The sequence below is a fragment of the Aquarana catesbeiana genome, unplaced genomic scaffold (assembly GCF_042186555.1).
Source record: "Aquarana catesbeiana isolate 2022-GZ unplaced genomic scaffold, ASM4218655v1 unanchor233, whole genome shotgun sequence".
NCBI lineage: Eukaryota > Metazoa > Chordata > Amphibia > Anura > Ranidae > Aquarana > Aquarana catesbeiana.
In genome coordinates this window covers 1,821,105-1,843,581 of record NW_027362661.1, presented here as the reverse complement: position 1 = coordinate 1,843,581, position 22,477 = coordinate 1,821,105, and the positions used below count along the sequence as shown (strand labels likewise).

The 22,477-nt window shown below is 44.4% G+C and overlaps 2 protein-coding genes across 14 annotated transcripts in view; one reads left to right on the top strand and one right to left on the bottom strand.

Moving 5' to 3' along the window:
* Positions 1-5,210, bottom strand: part of LOC141121857 (uncharacterized) — a 38,690-nt gene extending 33,480 nt beyond the window's left edge. Inside the window, exon 1 of the mRNA XM_073611611.1 lies at positions 5,115-5,210. The gene's annotated coding sequence lies outside the window, so the exon portion shown is untranslated. The remainder of the gene's footprint in view (positions 1-5,114) is intronic.
* LOC141121836 (uncharacterized) overlaps positions 1-22,477 on the top strand; it is a 963,509-nt gene that overhangs the window by 361,454 nt on the left and 579,578 nt on the right. The window lies entirely within an intron of this gene.

Below are 22,477 nucleotides of genomic sequence, written 5' to 3'. Positions count from 1 at the left end.
TCTAGGGTGGGACCACCACCAGCGGGACTTCTTGCTGCTTTCCTCTGCGGCTGAGAGCAAGTCCATCCTATTGTGATGGGTGAAAGTGGAGAAACTGGTCCACGTGGCTGCTTTGCAGATTTGTCCTGGCGAAGCACCAATTCGTCCTGCCCAGGATGCTGCCACAGCACAGATTGAATGGGCCGTCCCCTGCAGGAGGTTCTATTTCCGGGGCCCTATAAGCTTCTTTGATGACCATCTGAAGGCATCTTCCTATTGTGTTTTTAGAAGCTCCGCAAACTTTACGCGGCCCCGAGAACAGTATAAACAGAGAGTTTGATCTTCTAAACCCCTTTTTAAGCTCAAGATAATGTAACAAGCATCTTCTCACATCCAAACTTTGAAACACCCTTTTTTTAGGACAGGACAGTGATGGACAGAAAGTTGGCAGAATTATCTCCTGGGATCTATGGAAAACAAAGGAGACCTTTGGCAAAAAACCTTGGTCTGTCCTCAGAACTACCGGTCCAGAAAAAAAGTCAAAAAAGGTTCAATAATTTATAAGGCCTGAAGCTCGCTGACCCTTCTAGCTCAGGTAACTGCCACTAATAAAGCTAGCTTTAAAGACTAATGCTTAATCGTAACTTCTGACTTAAAAACTTACAATGAACTATTCTATATTATAAATATTATTGCATCATATATATATGATATTTCCACTACTACTACACTAATAATATGAATAATAATTATGTGAATAATAATAATATGAATAATAATTATATTATCAATAAACATACGTAAATTAATATGAAATTCTACTACACAGGACGTGGGTACGCACATCGGCTCCTTTGTGGCGTGGCGGGCGCACACCTCCGGTAGCGCATGCGTTTCCCCTATGCCGGCGGGAAGCGGAGTACGCCATATGACGCCCGCCCGGGATGGGAATGACTCCCCGTATGACCAATTCTGCAGAATTGCCTGCTCGAGATCTCTTAAATGAGGCGGGTCCACTGAACAGCTGGGACCGAGGCTGCGAAAAGGCCTAGCGTTGACATGGCTGCCTGAACTGTAATTGGTAAGCTTGTCTGGACCTTCTTCACTGCGTTCTGAACTTTCATTATTTTTTTCTCTGGGAGAAATTTTTTTTCTGTACAGTCGATGGTATAACCCAGGAATCAGATTATCTGGGAAGGGACCAGGTTTGACTTCTCTCTGTTCAGAAGCCAGCCCAAACTTTCTAAGTGGCTCTCCACCTTTTTTAAGTCCCTCCACAAAAGGTCTTTTGAGTTGGCAAACAAAAGGAGATTGTTCAGACAAGGTACAATTAAGATTCCTCCCATCCTGAGCGGTGCCAAAGCTTCCGCCATAATCTTCATGAAGATCCTCAGAGAAGAGAACAGTCTGAACATGAGGGCCCTGAACTGAAGATGCAACACTACTCTCCCCATCATGACTGCCAATCGCAAATACTTTTGTGATGCTGGTGCTATGGGGACATGTAGGTAAGCATACCTGAGGTCTATGGATGCTAGGAAGCATCCTGCCATAAGAAGTTTCCTCACTGAAAAAACACGTGTGAATAGAACCCTAGTCCTTTCGCTTCCTGAGGAACTGGGATTAATACTACCTGTTGTAGAAGTTCCTGCAAGAGAGACATCATTGCCAGAGATTTCTCTTGACCTCTGGGAACCTGAGTTACATAAAACCGACTAGGTGGGGTTTCAGAGAATACCAGCCTGTAACACCCTAGAGGACAAACAGGACTGCAGCCTTCCTCAGACAGTCGGAAAACGGTCACTGGTTTTGGCAGTCTGGTTTGGAGGTAGGAACATCACCCCTGTTCTACCTCAACCCCTTTGAGACTTCCAGTGTCTCCTATGTCTCGCCTCCTAATGCCACGTACACACGGTCGGATTTTCCGATGGGAAATGTTCGATGGGAGCTTGTTGTCGGAAATTCCGACCGTGTGTAGGCTCCATCGGACATTTTCTGTCGGAATTTCCGACAAACAAAATTTGAGATCTGAATCTCAAATTTTCCGACAACAAAATCCGTTCTCGTAAATTCCGATTGTGTGCACACAATTCTGACGCACAAAGTTCCATGCATGCTCGGAATCTAGCAGAAGAGCCACACTGGCTATTGAACTTCATTTTTCTCGGCTCGTCGTACATGTTGTACGTCACCGCGTTCTTGACGTTCGGAATTTCCGACAAGATTTGTGTGACCGTGTGTATGTGAGACAAGTTTGAGCCAACATCCGTCAGAAAAAAAAAATGGATTTTGTTGTCGGAATGTGCGATCGTGTGTACGTGGAATTAGAAACCTGGGTTTGGTGAAAAGGACGAAAATAATTTTTAACCTGCGGGGTAAACTTCTTTTTGGCTGAAAGGCCTTCTTTTTATCTGCCGCTCTGTCTAAAAGGGAGTCAATATCGGGGCCAAACACCAGATCCACCTCAAAGGACCACACAGCTTCACTTTTGAGGCTGAATCTCCTGACCATGTTTTAACCCACAATGCCCTGCCGAGTTTACTAGTGCTGAAGATCTTGCGGACATTCTCACAGCTTCTGCAGAGGCATCTTCCATGCATCCCACCGCCTTTTGTAAAACTGGCAAACTGTCAAGCAGATCTTTGCCGTAGGTCCCTGCCTCAATATCCCTTTTAACTGTTCTAACCAGTACTCCAGATTGCTGGCTACTACAGCTGACGCCATCACAATCTGCCTTGAGATTAGCTAGCGTTGAGTCCCAGGCCTTTTTTTAACAGGGAATCAGCTCTCTTATCCATTGTGTCATTCAGGCACCCCATATCCTCGAATGCTAGGTCAGTATTTCCTGAGACCTGTGAGAAGGCTGCATCAAGTTCAGGTCTTTTGTTCCAAACCTGCGCACTATACTCGTCAAAAGGGAATCTTCTTTTAAGCGATCTTTAATAAAAAAGGGGCCTTCTCTGGTTCTTTCCATTCCCTTTTTACAGCCTCTGACAGGACACCGGAAACACCCAATGCTTGACCTCAGCTATACCCTGATACATTTTATCATGCAGGGATAATTGATCCTTATCCTCCTTGATGTTCAGGGTGGTATGGATGGTTTTCAACAGGTCATCCACGTCTTCCAGGGACAGCCTGTATTAAGAGGAAGATACTTCCTTCACTTCACCCTCCTCCCCATCTGACCCTGGGGAGACACTTCCCTCTTCCTCCTCCTCCGACTCGCTGACTTCCCTAAGAACCAAAGTGGATGGGTGAGGGCTGGGTGGCTGATTACCCCTAGTCTGTGCCACCGAAAGCTTATCCAGAGAAGATCGGAAAGACTGAGACGTGTCTGCCAACTCTTTCTGGAAAGAAGTGCGAAGCTCACTGGGTTGGGCAGAGGAAACCGCTGAGGACGTTTCCTCTTTGACTAAATCTGCTATACAGGACCTACATAAAGGCTTGGTCCAAGAGTCCCTAAGGGTGGCTTTACAGGAGGGACATCTCTTTTTGTGGGGAGAGGAAGCTTGGTCTTTTCTTTGGCTTTTGCTTGAAAGACATCAAGCACAGAAAAAAAACACCACATAAATATACAATACATCCGGCCTCTTCCCCAGCAGACCAACTATCAGCAGACAGTGAGCAACACAACCTCACAATATCACTGTCCTAATCACACTCCCCAGTGCGGTAACCTCAGGAGCCTGATGCAGGCTCCCCTCCTCCCCCCCCTACTAGGGTAGGAAAGGAGGGAAACAAACAGCCAGGTGCAAAAAATGACAGTGGCCCCTACTACTCTTACCTGGTCTGGGCCTGGCTGATGTTCGTGGCTCCTGCTCCCACCACCGGTTCCTCTGACTCCATCCTGTAGAGGGCTCAGCGGACGTCTGGCTGCTTTTTATTTCAAATTTCAGTTTATTTTGCTGCTGCGAGGACCAGAAATCCACCAGCAGGGGCTGCCTCACCTCCTGCTTTCCAGTGGCTGAAGCACAAAGCCACTGTGCACCTCTGGAAGTCCTGCCCCTTCCGAAAGTGACGTCGCCTGCCACCCGGTACCTGAAACAAGTGAAGGTCCGGGAACCAGAGACGCTGCGCCGTGCATTGCGCAGTCCCTGCCCACACTATCCGGTCTATCAGAGCTGGACCCTCCGTCAGCCTCAACCCTCGCCGGGCTCGAAGAGGAGAAGACTCCGGGGCACACTCCTCCCATCGGGGGGGGGGGAGGCCAGATCCAAATAACAAACTGCACAAGGTATGCCCTTCACCTTTCCCCACCTGGAGAGAGCTCAGCACACCCTCTGTCCCCAGCAGCACTTCCACCATGGCGGAGGTAATACTACTACTGAAGCCATGGTGGAAGTGTCCAGGTTTTAAAGTGGTGACTGCAGTGTTTCCTGGGAAATTGGGTGGAGCTGCTCTCTCTCCAGGTGCTGTCCTGAGATGGAGGGACATTGGTAGGAGGAGCTGTGAGGTCAGTGCGATGTCATAGGACATATAGACTCTGGATGGATGGAGAGTTTTGAGGGGCCCTCTATATGAGGCTCCTGTGCAAACCAAATCATTGTTCCTGGGTCCATCCAGGAATCAGGATAAAGGTCAGGACAAGCAACAGACGAGCGCATCCAAGAGATGAAGCCGGGGTCACTACACAGAAAATCAATCCAAGGAAACAACAGGCAGGACGAGGAATAGCAAGAAGGAGCTCAGAGACAAATGAGAATATTGCTCAGCCAATGGGAGATTATCTCAGCATGACTTACATAATGAAGGAGATGAGGGGGAGGGGAGGAAGTCACTTATGGTGACCATAGATACATGGAAATTCAGCTGGTTCAGCAGGGATCGGTCACATTTCCATCCATGTGTGGTCACTGCCGGATAAAAGTCACTCCATCAGCGGCTGCAGCCAATAGCTTCATCACTGATCTGTGTATTCTGAGAGCGGAGGAGCGCCTCCCATTGTCAGAATATAATAGTGCAGCGGGGAGGATTCCCCCATCCCCCTCCAATGTGTGGATGGGGGAATCACTTCAGTTTTTTCACTGATCCTGCTGGCTGAACAATAAAACTGAACCATGTATGGCCAGCTATGGTAACAAGATATATTAATCATCATCTGATCCCCCTGAAGGGGTTAATCTACGTATTACCTCCTCTGCTGTGTCTTCTCTCTGCTTTCTATGGAACGGCGTCAAGTGTGTACCTGACATCACTTCCTGTCTGTATTCCATAGAGACTTCCTGTCTGGGTAGAGGTGAGATTACCATCTTGTGGAGATCAGAGGAACTGCAGCCCAGAGAAACATCTGGTAGTGTGAACACGTCCTTGTGCTGTGTGTGTATGTACTGTATATTCTTATAGATGGGTCAACTCCACTCCCACCAAGGGGGATAGAAATATATTACTGCTGAGAGCGTTGTACAATCATTGTCTTTTCTATTCGCTTTTAACTATTTGTTACTATGTAAGAGTCCACCTCATATACTTAATAAATATCTTTGCACCACTATGTTTTACTACTAAGAAGCCAGCCATTGGAATTATATTTTATCCCATCTTTTGTGACTTTCTAGTATAACCCAATTCCCGAGGAGGACCTAGCATTTCCATCCATCCCCTCCTTTTATGGACTATTTATTTTATATTGCACATTGATTATTATTATTTATCAGTATTTCTGTCATTATTCACCAGCCTTCTTTGTATTTATATATTTATTCCAGTCATGAATTTATGATCACTTTTTATTGAATGCACTCTATGCGCTTTGGTAGGCCTGTTATCACTGTTTCACTTTATCACGCTCAGAACTCTGCCTCTTCATACACACTCAGAGCTCCGCCTCTTCATACACACTCAGGGCTCCGCCTCTTCATACACACTCAGGGCTCCGCCTCTTCATACACACTCAGAGCTCCGCCTCTTCATACACACTCAGAGCTCCGCCTCTTCATACACACTCAGGGCTCCGCCTCTTGATACACACTCAGAGCTCCGCCTCTTCATACACACTCAGAGCTCCGCCTCTTCATACACGCTCAGAGCTCCGCCTCTTCATACACACTCAGAGCTCCACCTCTTCATACACGCTCAGGGCTCCGCCTCTTCAAACACATGCAGAGCTCCGCCTCTTCAAACACATGCAGAGCTCTGCCTCTTCATATACACTCAGAGCTCCGCCTCTTCATACATACTCAGAGCTCCGCCTCTTCATACACACTCAGAGCTCCGCCTCTTCATATACACGCAGAGCTCCGCCTCTTCATACACACTCAGAGCTCCGCCTCTTCATACACGCTCAGAGCTCCGCCTCTTCATACACGCTCAGAGCTCCGCCTCTTCATACACACTCAGAGCTCCGCCTCTTCATACACACTCAGAGCTCCGCCTCTTCATACATGCTCAGAGCTCCGCCTCTTCATACACACTCAGAGCTCCGCCTCTTCATACACACTCAGAGCTCCGCCTCTTTATACACACTCAGAGCTCCGCCTCTTCATACACACTCAGAGCTCCGCCTCTTTATACACACTCAGAGCTCCGCCTCTTCATACACACTCAGAGCTCCGCCTCTTTATACACACTCAGAGCTCCGCCTCTTTATACACACTCAGAGCTCCGCCTCTTCATACACACTCAGGGCTCCGCCTCTTCATACACACTCAGGGAGGAGAGGAAGGGGAAGGATATACAGTACATACACACACAGTACAAAGCCCTGGTTATGGAGTAATTATACAAATACAGGGACTCTATGGTAATTTACTCTATGGTAATACTGCATTGCTTGTACTTCCTGTTTCCTGTTCTGAGTTTCCTGTTCCTGTTATACAATACAACACGGCTCCTCAAACAGCTTGCAGTGTCTTCATTTCTATACATGAAACTAGAGTTGCCACCTCATCCCTTTAAACCCGAACACATATGAATTACACAGGTTCTGAGGCTAATTTAATGCAGATAAGGCACCAAGTGAGTTTAATTAACACCTTAATCAGCCTCAGAACCTGTGTAATTCATATGTGTTTGGGTTTAAAGGGATGAGGTGGCAACTCTACATGAAACATGGTGTCAGAAGTGACTGGAATCAGGACGGAGCCTCTTGTTTGGAATGCAGCAGCAGTTTTGTGAGTTATGTGCGTTTCCTGATATGTGAGAATTTTGAGACTTAATGACTATATGGCTGCCATAATGATATTCCTCCCCCGGAGGGGATGACAATCAGGGGGGATTGGAGCACCAACTGGGAAACGTTCAGAGCTGAGTTTGAGGATTATTCCCTGGCTACAGGATTGTATGAGAAACCCGCAGCAGTGCAACTCTGAGAAGAGTCATGAGCAGAGAATACAGACATGTGTATAGGTACAATCTGATCATCACAACAGAGAATACAGACATGTGTATAGGTACAATCTGATCATCACAGCAGAGAATACAGACATGTGTATAGGTACAATCTGATCATCACAGCAGAGAATACAGACATGTGTATAGATACAATCTGATCATCACAGCAGAGAATACAGACATGTGTATAGGTACAATCTGATCATCACAGCAGAGAATACAGACGTGTGTACAATCTGATCCTCACAGCAGAGAATACTGTTATGGATGATATGTTTCTTTAAATGCAACTCTATGGTGCATCTCTGTTGTACTTCTTCCTGTGTGGTGTTTCCTGTTCCTGCTGGGTCATTCAGTAAACATGACTTCTGTACAGTAATGGCTTGTGCTGTCTCTTTACATATATCACATCAAACATGATGTCAGAAGATTTCTGGATCCATGCTCTTTCTACACACTTGATATGGCTGAAATGGCCATTCTGTGCACATGTAGCCTTTCATGCATCTTTCAATATGATGTGCTAAATGCAGTTTCATTGCAGCTAACCTATCCTCTGAAGAAGACCCAAACAAAATGGGTTGAAACGCGTCAGTCTTTGTCATACATTAGACATGTTGTCATGTAATGTTATGTACAATTCTGTGTTTGCCTTTTTTTGCACTTTTTGGGCATGTCCCCTTTAAGAACTCATATTTTAACTTTTGTGGAAACATTGTATGCTAATAATTTTTAATAAAGAACTTATTTTTCCAATTACATTTATTATTAATCTACTTCGCTGCTAAAAAAAACCCTCTGGGGGAACATTCCTATAACATATTATCCGGGGTGTGCAGCACAACTACCTCTCCTCATATGTGTTTTTCCCATGCTAACCATATCATATGAGGTCAAACCTTAGGAGTTTCAATTTGTATGCAATCAGGCAGGTCATTGCACTGCATGGTTTTGGTAAATCTGAAGACAAAAAAAAATCTGCACAAAATCTAACATTGTGTATGGGGTCTTACTGTGCAGCTGGGAGCCGGCTGAAGAAAACAAGCACTGCTACTGCCGCCATCAGCTTTTGATTAACCCTTCAATCTCTGGGTGTACTATGTACCTCCAAAGAGCTGAACTGGTTAAATAACATGTCTGGGGGTCCTAATCTTGGAGTGGTGTACTAATCCTGGGGGGATCCTAATCTTTTTTTTTTTTTTTTCATAATCAAAATTTTTTATTTTTTTATTTTATAAATACAATTTGTCCACTTATACAGCTTTACATTCAACAAAACCATTGAAGAAAACTATACAGTTACAATACATTTATTCCTCGATCTAATATTAATAACCCTTCACCTTAAATAGAAAAGGAAAATAAAAAGTAAAAAATTAAAAAACAAGAGACGGGGGGAAGATTCCTCAACTCACTCCCCCCTCCACCCCCCCCTCATTGCTGAGCAAAGTCAACAAATGACCTCCTATTCTTACCGGAAATTACCCCCCTTCTCGCCCCCCCCCCGCCAGAAAAAAAAAGTTAGAGTGCCTTTATCAACTATATTGATCTCTTTGAGAAAGAGAAAAAAATAACCCTCTAAAAAAATGTGTATGAGGCCTTCTTGGCCGTTTAATTTATATACAACCGGTGAAAGTGCGGTGCCCTTATGAGCCACGCAAGTCCCTTCAAAAAACTAGATGGGGTAGAGGTTAATAATAACCCCCTTTCTATAGCAAGGGTCTGCCAACAACCACCCGCTGGTTAACCCTGTGAACCCCCCCCCCCACTCCCCAGTGAAATAAAGTGCCCTTATCAATTACACTAATTCCAAAAGAAAAAAAATCTTTTTTCCCTATTTTCTTCTCTTTCCCAAAAAAATTGTGTATGAGGCCTTCATGGCCATTTAATTTATATATATAAAAAGAAAAAAAAACCCCACCCAGTGAAAGTGAAGTTCCCTTGACAACCACACTAATCCCTTCAAAAAAAACTAGATGGGGTAAAAAGTTAGTGATAACCCCCCTCTCCATAGCAAGGGGCTACTAACAGCCACCCGCTCGTTAACCCTCTGAAAAAGTTGTGTACGAGGCCTTCTTGGCCATATAATATACTAAAAAAAAAACAGGAAAAACCCCCTGTGTAAGTGAAGTGCCCTTGTAAAAAAAAAAAAAAGGGGGGGGGACAGGGCAAGATGGGTGGGCAGAGGAGGAGCAACAGGTGAGGAGAGAGAGGAGGGCACCCCCCCTCCCCTAAATAGATAGGATCAGTACACACATTATTCATTATTCACTTCTATATCGGCCTCTTGGGTTATATAAATCCCTAGGGACTGTTCCATATTCTAATCTCACCTACCTAATGGTACTTCCTCCCTTCCCTAACTCTATAGTATAATATACCCACCCTGCCCATGTCTTTTCAAATTTCCCTTGTTGATCCTTCACTACATGGACCCATCTTTCAGCTTCCAATATTGAATTAACTTCATTCCTCCAGTCTATTAGAGTAGGGCAGTGAGTCTGTCACCAATATTTAGGTATAACTAATTTCGCTGCGTTTAGTAAGTGCGGGGTAATGCTCTTCCTGTAGGCTTTAATAGACCCAGGTATCCCGTGGAATAAATAATGTAGAGGTGTAAATTCTAGGGATCTAGGGGTCAACTTCTCAATCTATGGGACAACTGAATCCCAAAATGGTTTAATCATGGGACATGTCCACCACAAATGGAGAAATGTACCTCTCTGCCCACAGCCTCTCCAACAGTGATCGTCTGCTGTTGGATACATCTGTGATAATTTAACTGGGGTCCTGTACCATCTTGTTAAGAATTTGTAGGCCATTTCCTGCACCCTTGAACTTATAGATGTGGAGTGGGTTAATTTAATCATCTTTTTAATTTGTGGGTTTGTCAATGTCTGATCCAATTCCCTTTCCCATTCTCTAACAAAATCGGGAACCGTCACGTCTTGCCCACTGAGAATCACTCTATACGTTTGTGACAGCGTCCGACAGCTGTACACACTGCTTTTAAAATATAGTGAGTGAGTTTAGAGATCCTAATCTTGCCTGTGAAGGGAAATATCTCTGTGATGCACAGAAAGTTCTGCAGCTGTGCTGACAACTACAAAAGAAAAAGTGTTTTAAAATTTACCAAAACAGCACACAGACCCCCCCCCCCCCCAAGGATATTCTATGTATTTGGGGGACCTTTGGAGGGTCTGTATGCTGTTTCAAAAAAAAGAATCTGGCAATGAAATGTCCACAGACTGTGGAAACTTCACATTGGACCTCATGCAACTTGGATTCTGTGCCTCTCCACTCTTCCTCCAGACTCTGGAACCATGATTTCCAAATTAAATGCCAAATTTCCCACACCCCCATGATGATTTGGGGGGATGTCATCTGCTGGTGTTGGTCCACTGTGTTTTATCAAGTCCAAAGTCAGCTCTGCTGACCAGATTTATGGAGATGCAGATTTAATTTTCCAGCCGGACTTGGCACCTCCCACACTGCCAAAACTACCAATACTTGGTCACATGACCATGGTATCATTGAGCTTGATTGGCCAGCAAACTCTTCTGACCTAAACCCCATAGAGAATCTGTGGGGTATTGTCAAGAGGAAGATGAGAGACACCAGACCCAACAATGCAGATGTGCTGAAGGCCGCTATCAAAGCACTCAGGGCTTCCATAAAATCTCAGCAGTGCCACAGGCTGATCACCTCCATGCCATGCTGCATTCCATCCTTTCGCACTCAGGGTTCCTACAAAGATATCTAGGGGTTCCTTGAGAAATGAACAATTTCTGTCTCTCAGTAACAACTGACATTAATGATCTTTAAGGGGGGCAATCTTCCCATTGATAATGATGTAAGAATTTCCTTCTCCCACTGACCACAGAGATAAGGGGGCACTTCTCCCATTAGTAACCAATGTGAGGGATCTCTACAATGACCACTGATATGGGATCCTTCTTCAACTTTTTACCAATGAAAAAGGTCATTACATTGACCACTAGAAATGAGCTCCAGGTTTGGACTGAACCCAGATTCAGAATTTAGCTTGTTTGGGGGTTTGGTAAACAACTGAACACAATGGGTGTTCAACTCAGTGAACCTCTGACTGCAATAACGCTATTGCTCTGAAATATAGCAGCTCAGGTTGATTGTTTGGGGTTTAGCAACTTTGAGTGTCCCAACAGCTGATAACGTGTCCCCACCCGGTCCATTCAGCTGTTACCTGGGAATTAGTGGGTTAGTGCAATTTTGCCACACCCACAATTAACTGCAGAGCACCACCTATTTATTCTCCTGCTTACCCAAGACTGAAATTCCCCAGGAAAAGAAATAACTTTGGCCCCGTACTTTACTGCCTGGAGCACATTAGAGGATCCTCTAGATCTGACAGTAAAGCTGTGAGTGAGGCCAGAAATCTGCTTCCTGATTGGACACAATATGGATCCTTCCTCATCTTATTCCTGGTTATGGAACTCTATAATATTACCAGTCCGGTATCAGAGTATCGGCAAACACGAAGGGTAGATATTTTACAGGCATGGCCAATGGTGGAAATTGCCAAACATCAAATTATGATGTTTAGGAAAACCTTCTCAAACCTACCTACAATGGTGGAATCATTTGTCACAGAGAGCAGCAGTACCCTTCTGGAACATTCTGCTGAAGACTAAATGTGCTCTCAGACATCCTCACAGGGAGAGCTTTCCAAACGAATGCTGGATGTTTTCCATATACACCCACTATATTTGTTGGGCTCCACTATCCCACTTATGGGCCTGGAATGGCGGGTGCCATTGGGTAAAAGAGAGAGAGAGCGAAACCAGAGAACATCCGCTCGCTGATCCTCATAGCTAGAGTGATATGTATTATGTCACTTCCGGGTTCATTGCTATCATTCCTGACCACTGTGGCCAGTGAAACTGTTAATTATTATTATACAGGGTTTACAGTATATAGTGCAACAGTTTGCGCAGCACTTTTAAGTCTTGAAGGGGAGTATGGGAGGAGGTAACAAGGGAGCTAGAGAGCAGGAGACGTTGGGAGTAGCTGGAGGACGATTTGGGCGATATCTGCAGATGAGGTTGGTGATGTAGCTGGCATGATACTGTGGAGGGCTTTTGCATGTTGTGGTTAGTTTAACGGAATCGCTTCCCACTCCACTTGAGTGCTTCCGTCATATACCACTTCCTCCTGTCTGAAAATACATATCAGATATTATAGCCGCATATTACAACCAAGAACTAGGCAGGACTCGTTTGGTTGCAAAGCTGAAACACATTTATTTGAACAAACTAACAGAATATATACACCATAGGAGGACATCCCCCTCCTGATCATATTACCCTAACAATACAAACTGCACACAGGAATATAATTAGGACAACAGACATACACTATAAACATTATGTTAATGAGCCACCTGGATGACTGAGAAGTTTCATTCCAGGTCAGATTTGCCGACTTCTACAATACTGAATACAGTGTACTGGACAATACACATTATTACAAGTATAAACACAACCCACAATGGTTTGCCTAGCAAACAAACAATAGATGAGTTAATTAGCACAAATAACAAATGGATGAAAGACCCTTAGGAGACACACTAGACCTACTTGCAATAAGCACATTATAGCAGGCAACCCCAGACAGGTGGCTTGCTGATGACATCAACATCTGCTATGAGTCCCATAGTGTGTAGCAGTCCTTGCTGGAAATGTGACATCTAGGCCCTTAACATGGACCCCAGGCTTAGGCTGCTTTCACACTGGAGCGGGCGAACGTTGACGGTAAAACGCTGCTAGTTTTAGCTGCGCTTTACCGTCATTTTAGCGGTGCTATTCAGCCACTAGTGGGGCGCTTTTAACCCCCGCTATCGGCCAATGAAGAGGTTAAATGCCCCCGTGTAGTTAAATGCCCCCGTGTTGCTTTGCAGGCGCTTCGGCAGTGGTGCCCATTCATTTCAATGGGCAGGAGTGGTGGAGGAGTGGTGTATACACCGCTCCAAAGATGCTGCTTGGAGGACTTTTATTAACGTCCTGTCAGCGTATCACCTCAGTGTAAAAGCACTCAGGCTCACACTGAGACTGCAGGGGAGCTGTTTTTCAGGTTTTTAACCCAAAAGCGCCTGAAAAACTCCCCAGTGTGAATGGGGTCTTAGAGTCCCAGATTCTGTGTATCTTGGGGAGACATGGACTTAAATTCAAAGTAACAAGACCATTCCACAGATCCCCCAGGCATACACCTTCCAAAGAGTAGTGTTCCCTTAAATGCCAGGGCCCATAGTCAGTGAATAAGAGGCTTGCTCCCAGTCCTCTCCAAAAGCCCCTGTCCTGGTTAGGTCTGTCACAGTTAGTATTTAGAATTTTATACGGTGGGGTAGGGGAAGCCAGTGAAGGAATTGGCAGAGAGGAGCATCAGTCATGGGTCAGTTAGTAAGGTGTATTAGTCTACCAGCACTATTCATAATAGACTCAAGGGGGATAGCCTGTGTAAAAGGTCAGCCGGTAAGGAGGGAGTTGCAGTAGTCGCAGGGGAAAATAACCAAGGAGTGAATAAAATGTTTTGTGGGGTCATTAGTCAGGAAGAGGAGAATTCAGGAGATGTTGCAGAGGTTAAGCCATTGATTGGATGCGGGGGCTATAAGAGAGGTCAGAGTCTAGGATTATACCCAGCACCCTGGCATGTGTGGAGGGAACAATGGTTGTTACATAGTTACATAGTAGGTGAGGTCGAAAAAAGACACAAGTCCATCAAGTACAACCTATGTGTGTGATTATATGTCAGTATTACATTGTATATCCCTGTAGGTTTCGGTCGTTCAGCTGCTTATCTAATAGTTTCTTGAAACTACCGATGCCCCCGCTGAGACCACCGCCTGTGGGAGGGAATTCCACATCCTTGCCGCTCTTACAGTAAAGAACCCTCTACGTAGTTTAAGGTTAAACCTCTTTTCTTCTAATTTTCGCCACAAGTCTTATTAAACTCCCTTCCACAAAAATGTTTTATCCCTATTGTGGGGTCAACAGTGTGGTATTTGTATATTGAAATCATATCCCCTCTCAAGCGTCTCTTCTCCAGAGAGAATAAGTTTGGTGCTCGCAAACTTTCTTCATAACTAATATACTCCAGACCCTTTATTAGCTATGTTGCCCTTCTTTGTATTCGCTCAATTTCCAGTACATCCTTCCTTACGACTGGTGCCCAGAACTAGACAGCATCCTCCAGGTGCCGCTGGACCAGAGTCTTGTAGAGCGGGAGAATTATGGTTTTATCTCTGGAACTAATCCCCTTTTTAAGGCATGCCAATATTCTGTTTACTTTGTTAGCAGCAGTTTGGCATTGCATGAGCCTATCATCTACTAGGACCCCCAGGTCCTTTTCCATCCTAGATTCCCCCAGAGGTTCTCCCCCAGTGTATAGATTGCATTCATATTTTTGCCACCCAAATGCATTATTTTACATTTTTCTACATTGAACCTCATTTGCCATGTAGTTGCCCACCCCATTAATTTGTTCAGGAGTTTTTGCAAGGTTTCCACATCCTGCGGAGAAGTTATTGCCCTGCTTAGCTTAGTATCGTCTGCAAATACAGAGATTGAACTGTTTACCCCATCCTCCAAGTCGTTTATGAACAAATTAAACAGGATTGGTCCCAGCACAGAACCCTGGGGGACTCCACTACCCACCCCTGACCATTCTGAGAACTCCCCATTTATCACCACCCTCTGAACTTGCCCTTGTAGCAAGTTTTCAACCTATGTACTCACCCTATGGTCCATGCCAACGGACCTTATTTTGTACAGTAAACGTTTATGGGGAACTGTGTCAAATGCTTTTGCAAAATCCAGATACACCACATCTACGAGTCTTCCTTTATCTAGATGGCAACTCACCTCCTCATAGAAGGTTAATAGATTGGTTTGGCAAGAATGATTCCTCATGAATCCACGCTGATTACTGCCAATGATACCTTTCTCATTACTAAACTCTTGTATATAGTCCCTTATCATCCCCTCCAAGAGTTTACATACTATTGATGATAGGCTAACTGGTCTGTAATTCCCAGGGATGTATTTTGGGCCCTTTGTGCAGCTGATCTTTATGGTAAAGTCATGGGAAGGGGATTGGGGGGGAGGAAATATTACAAGCTCAGTTTTAGAAAGATTAAGCTGGAGGAAATGGTGTGACATCCACACTGATATGTCACTCAGTAAGTTTGTGATATGTGAGGAGATTGAGGGGGTAAGAATGGAGCATGATCTGCTCTCCATTATCTTCTGTGGAGGGCAGGAGAGACACGAGGGGTCTGATAGACTCCTGATGTCTCATTAAAGAGAACTGGTCACAACAAAATGCTATCATATTGGGGTTTATCGGTCCCTCAAGTGCCAGCAATAAAGTTATATGAGAAAATTAAAATTACACCCAAGCACTTAAAACCCCACCCCAAAACTTTGAGTTCCTTCTTAAATTACAAACATATACAACATTTTGCCGGTGTCTATATATTATGATTTCCCTACACATATTACATAACACCATGCATGCCAGAGTGAGAGCAATCATTCTACATCCATTATTCTGGGTTACCTCTACACAGAGAACATAGAAAAGCTTTTAAAGTGTCACCTATGGGCAAATATTGAGTACTGAAGTTTGTCATCATTTCATCAGCACACACAATTTTAGGGCATCTATTTACTCGGCAAAACCTCATCTTTTATATTTTACCAAATACTGGGTAAAATATTGCAATTGTCCTCTAAATTTACACTTAATATATTTCTTACTGAAATTTACACTTGATAAACCACTGAGCTAATAACATGTGACATGAACTACCACCCTTTTATTCTCCAGGGACTCTGCTTTCAGAAAAAATATGTTTAGGTGTTCTAAACTAATCTTCAGGACAAAAATGTACATTTTAATGTGTGCAAAACAAGACAAAAAACAGCTCTGGCGGTGAAAGGGTTAATGTGAGCTAGATGGGATCACTCTTCTGTGTTTACAGTGTAATGTAACCTCTCCATCAGTAAATTTAGTGCCAAACACCATTTTGGCCACTAGATGGAGCCAATGATCATATGAAAAAAAATGACCAAAACTTGTCACATTCGTTTTTTTTTTTAAAAGACCTCTATGTGTTTGTGAAAGCTTACATCACAAAATGTACTCAGCCAATGAAAGGTAATGACTCCATTTTTATTTTTCTACTGCTATCAATGGCCAACACGGTACAACGCTTTATCCATGTCTTTGGTGATCTCTGATCTCCTTATGAACTGTTTCTTACATGATGAAGATCAGCCATGAAGTATATCTGAGGTGTATATCAGGGTGTGCTTCTTCTCCACATGAGAGCTGTGATGTCCAACAACATTCATATAGAAGACATTTCACGCACTCAATGCACTAATACACCTCAAGGATTGTGTGGGATCCCTGATGTACCGGAAGACTGGACTTCAGTGAGGAACAATTCCCTCACTCAGGACAGAAATGTGGCTTCTCCCCCGTGTGCAATCTCTGATGTTTGTAAAGACTGGACTTCTGTGTAAAACATTTCCCACACTCAGGACAGGAATACGGCTTCTCCCCCGTGTGAGATCTCTGATGTCTGGAAAGATTGGGCTTCAATGAAAAACATTTCCTGCAAACAGGACAGGAATATGGCTTCTCCCCCGTGTGAGATCTCTGATGTCTGTTAAGATTGGCCTTCACTGAAAAACATTTCCTGCACTTGGGACAGGAATACGGCTTCTCTCCTGTGTGAGATCTCTGATGCATAGAAAGAGCAAACTTCATTGAAAAACATTTCCCACAACCAGGACAGGAATATGGCTTCTCCCCTGTGTGAGATCTCTGATGTTTGTAAAGATTGAACCTCTGTGAAAAACATTTCCCACACTCAGGGCAGAAATACGGCTTCTCCCCAGTGTGCAACCTCTTATGTTTTTCAAGATTGGACTGAATTGAAAAACATTTATCGCACTCAGAACAGGAATACGGCTTCTCCCCCGTGTGAGATCTCTGATGTGTGTATAAATGTGAGGCCTGTGAAAAACATTTCCCGCACTCAGAACAAGAATACGGTTTTTCCCCTGTGTGAGACCTCTGATGCATTAAAAGTTCTGATTTTAGTACAAAACATTTCCCGCACTCAGGACAGGAATACGGCTTCTCACCTGTGTGCACTCTTTGATGTGTGTAAAGATGCGAGGTCCGTGAATATGATTTTCCACACTCAGAACAGGGATACGGTTTTTCTCCCGTATGAGATATTTTATGGTCATTAAGTCTTGATTTAAAAAGAAAACACTTCCCGCACTCAGGACAGGAATACGGCTTCTCCCCCTTGTGAGAACTTTTATGCACATTAAGTTGGGATTTAAAACGGAAACACTTCCCGCACTCAGGACAGGAATGTGGCTTCTCTGCTGTGTGAGATCTTTTATGCCTATTAAGTTTGTATTTAGAATGGAAACACTTCCCGCACTCAATACAGGAAAACCTCTTATCTGTTAGAAGGACGGCACCATCCCTCACAGTCTGAGGTTCCTCAGGATAGGAGGAATACGATGGTTCATCTACACTGTGTGGTGATGGATGGATATTTGAGGTAGTCGGGTTTTCTCCTGGACTATGCTGTGTGATGTCCTCATCTTCTACTTTACAGTCTGGAGACAAAGTGAGATAATCCTCTGAGGTTTTCCTCATCTCCCGTCCATCTACTAAAATAGAAATAAAAAGATTATTACTAGACATGAGCAGATTGGGTCCCCTAAACCAGGACTCCGCCCACATCAGGCAGCTTTGTCTCTGAGGATCTTACAATTCCACCCTCAAGGTAACTAGTAAATGGGTCCTCTGATCTCCTACCAGTTCATTTCTTTATTCATGGACCTTAGTCAGAGAGTGAGGAAACAACGAGAACTGTCTTTTATAGGAGTGACAGTGATGAGGGGATTATAGGATGAGTGTCCCCACCCCCTCTATCACTGATTATAATCTTCCCAACACAAAAAGTACAGCACTTCCTTATTTAGTCCATGATTTAGTCATGAATAACAGCGGGGCTGAGCCCCACCAGAGGTCAGAGAGTGAGGATGGGGGAAGAACAACCAAGATGAAGACAACCATCATTGAGTTGACTCCTCCCTCATTATCACTTTCTGTTTAAGGTTCCAAAGTTTGAGGATGTGATCACATTATTACCAACATGTAAAAGTCTGTGCTCCAATCAAATCATCAGATATAAAATGTGCAGCTGGTAGGAAATGGGTGTAACAAAAGAAAATACATATTATGTTTATATATAGCAGTGGGGAGAGAGCAGAGGTCAGGACTATGTAATGTACACACATATTGTATAAGATACAACAGATAGGACTATATAGTATCAGAATGATGTACAACATAGAGTATATAGTGCAGGGGTCAGGACTCGTAATATTGGTATTCAGTAATCATGGGAAGCTTAAGTGTTCACATGAGACAAGTTGCAGAGGCTCCCCACCGCTGCCTCCCATCTCCTGAGACTGTATATACTCGAGTATAAGTCGAGTTTTTCAGCACATTTTTTGTGCTGAAAATGCCCCCCTCGGCTTATACTCGAGTCTGTGTCCATCTGCATAACCGATCAGCCCGTGTCATGCTCAAACGACCAGTGTAAAAAAGCTGCGCCTCCTCCTCGTCTTCGTCCGTGATAGGGGAACACTCAGTTTCCCAGCAGTGAGTCAGTGTTCAGTTTCACGGACGTCCTCTCGTCCTCGTCCCACGGACACGGGCTGATCAGGTATGCAGATCAGCACAGTGAGGCTGCAATGGACAGTGAGGCATGCAATGGACACAGCGAGGCGTGCAATGGGCACAGCGAGGCGTGCAATGGGCACAGTGAGGCATGCAATGGGCACAGTGAGGCTGCAATGGGCACAGTGAGGCTGCAATGGGCACAGTGAGGCTGCAAATGGGCATTGTTGACCCTCTTTTCCACTTACAATAGCTGCTGCATTTCCTACCCTAGGCTTATACTCAAGTTAATAAGTTTTCCCATTTTTTGTGGTAAAATTAGGTGCCTCAGGTTATATTCGGGTCGGCTTATATTCGAGTATATACGGTATATTATTTCTATGTGTTTATCAGATGATGGGGGATCTAGGTGGACCCTCTGTACTGCTCTCTCCTTTACAATAAAGTCTCCTCTTACCCGGTGATGTGAGGGGCGGCTGATTGTCCATCATGATGTCCTTGTAGAGATCCTTGTGTCCTTCTAAATACTCCCACTCCTCCATGGAGAAATAGACAGTGACATCCTGACACCTTATAGGAACCTGACACACACAATGATACAGTCACCATCCAGACACATCCCTTGTCTGTTATTGAATAATGTCCCAGAATTCCCAGCACCACTCACTTCCCCTGTCAGGAGCTCCATCATCTTCTTGGTGACATCTAGAATCTTCTGCATGTTGTGTCTTGTAGGGATCAGGGAAGGAGGTGGGGGGATGGTGATGGGATTCTGGATTCTCGAGGATCTTGTGGTCATATTATGAGATCTTCTTGAAGATTTCTTCATTGTTACTATACAGTTCTGCATTATACAAAGATAAATATCACTCTCCCATAATCCCTCATCTCTATATTTATTCTCCAGGAATTGGCCACAATGTTCCGGATTCAGCAAAAAAACTACATCTCCATCCAATGATATGATTACAATGTGGTCAGATTTATAGCTCCTTCTAGAATTCATACTGTATAATAGAGCCACTAATGTTTTACTAGTAAGGCTCACTGACCCACCAGGAAATGTTACCCATGGAATTAGTGACCAGTGGGAGTGGCATGCTGGTAATCATGGGTCTCACTGATTGGACTAAAGGTGACATTGTTATATTCTATACCCAATGCAGCCATCTTGTGCTATAACCAAATATCAGAGTATGTACACCTTATGTATTCATAGTACTTGTGTGCATGGCCACTGATAAGGGGGTACCACCGGCCCTGCTGTATGGGGCCCGGGCCCTATCAGTTCTAGAGGGGGCCCAGGAAGATAAAATGTCTATCTGTAGCCTCTAAGCTACATTCTGTTGGCTTCCTGTCATTCATTGACAGAGCGGCTCAGTGCTCTGAATGTTAGCTGCACTCCCTCTCTGCTCTCTCAGTGTGACTTGTTCATATACCCTTCTGATTGTAACTTTGTTTCTCTTCACTTCCTCCCTCCAGACTGCTTCTCAGACATGCCCCTGCCCCCCTTTCCTACAATCAAGCTACGATTCTTCTCCCTGATATCTCTGATTGTGTCCTGGTGGCTCCTTGCAGTCCTTCACTCCTGTACTCCTTGTTTTGTCTGATCTATCCGGTCTCCTGTTTGCACAGACTATATCTTCCCTGTTGTCTCCTTGTTGCTCTGCCAACCAGCTGTATTCCATTCTGCCTTTATCTTCTCCCAGCACAACTTAGTGTACTATATGTAGCTGGGCTTCCCACTCCTCTCCCACTATATGTAGCTGGGCTTTCCACTCCTCTCCCACTATATGTAGCCGGGCTTCCCACTCCTCTCCCACTATATGTAGCCGGGCTTTCCACTCCTCTCCCACTATATGTAGCTGGGCTTTCCACTCCTCTCCCACTATATGTAGCTGGGCTTTCCACTCCTCTCCCAATATATGTAGCTGGGCTTCCCACTCCTCTCTCCCAGTCTGGTTCCCTTCAGTTCACTTCCTCTATTCTATACAACTCTTCTCTCCCCTCCATACACTGTCATTATCAAATCTATATCTCACTGATCAACTCTTTCTATTTAACTGTTTACTGACTGATCTAGTTAAAGAAGAACTTCCTAAAAGGGGACATTCCTCTTAAAGTCCCCCCCTCCTCTGCCACATTTTCTTTAGGGGGGTAGGTAGATAGAGCAGCGTGGCTTGCACATGCACAGTGGGCAGGCAGCTATAAAGCACAAAGCAGAACAGTCAGCTGCTCACAGTTAGGATGCCAGCACCAGGAAACCAAAGACTAGGGAAGAACTAGCTCTGGTGAGGAAGGTGCTAGATTCCTATACAGGTAAGTGTCCTTTTATTAGAAGTCAACAGCTACGGGATTTGTTGCTGCTGACTTTTAATTGTTTTCTTTCTACAGAGATTCCATATTGAATGTCACTGCTAGTCCAATTGCATTCACAATTCCAGGTCTGTCCCCTTCCCCTACCTAAAATAGCCTTTAAGGCTTGTTCACACCCCTTGCAGTCATTTTCCTGTACTGCAAGGAAATGCACTGCCCTCTGCAGGTGTGCGCTGTTGTCACAGTACCATATATTTAGGTCCAACACATTTTTTAAAAAATCATGCGTTCCCCTGTGTTAGGCAGCCCATTGTAATTAAAGGGCTATACAAAAAATGTTTTTTTAAATATACTACATTCTCGCCTTTACAGCAACCTAAGCGAAAATATAATTTTTACATTTTTTTGGGGGGGGGGGGGGGGGCCCTGTCAGGTAGGCCTTTACAGCAACTTAGCGAAAATAAAATTTTACATTTTCGGGGGGACCCCATGATATCCAACAATGGCCTTGCTTGTGTGGATGTCCTTATTGATTAGAACAGTGTTTCTCAACCAGGATTTCTGCCACGTACAGAGGATGTATATCTGTCCAATGCACACTTATGCCCCGTACACACGGTCGGATTTTCCGATGGAAAATGTCCGATCGGAGCGTGTTGTCGGAAATTCCGACCGTGTGTGGGCTCCATCGGACATTTTCCATCAGATTTTCCGACACACAAAGTTGGAGAGCAGGAGATAAAATTTTCCGACAACAAAATCCGTTGTCGGAAATTCCGATCGTGTGTACACAAATCTGACGGACAAAGTTCCACGCATGCTCAGAATAAATAAAGAGATGAAAGCTATTGGCCACTGCCCCGTTTATAGTCCCGACGTACGTGTTTTACGTCACCGTGTTTAGAACGATCGGATTTTCCGACAACTTTGTGCGACCGTGTGTAGACAAAACAAGTTTGAGCCAACATCCGTCGGAAAAAATCCTAGGATTTTGTTGTCGGAATGTCTGAACAAAGTCCGACCGTGTGTACGCCCTATTACAGTGAGTACTGACAAGGGGAATTGATACCCGATACCTCCACTGTAGTTCCGGCTA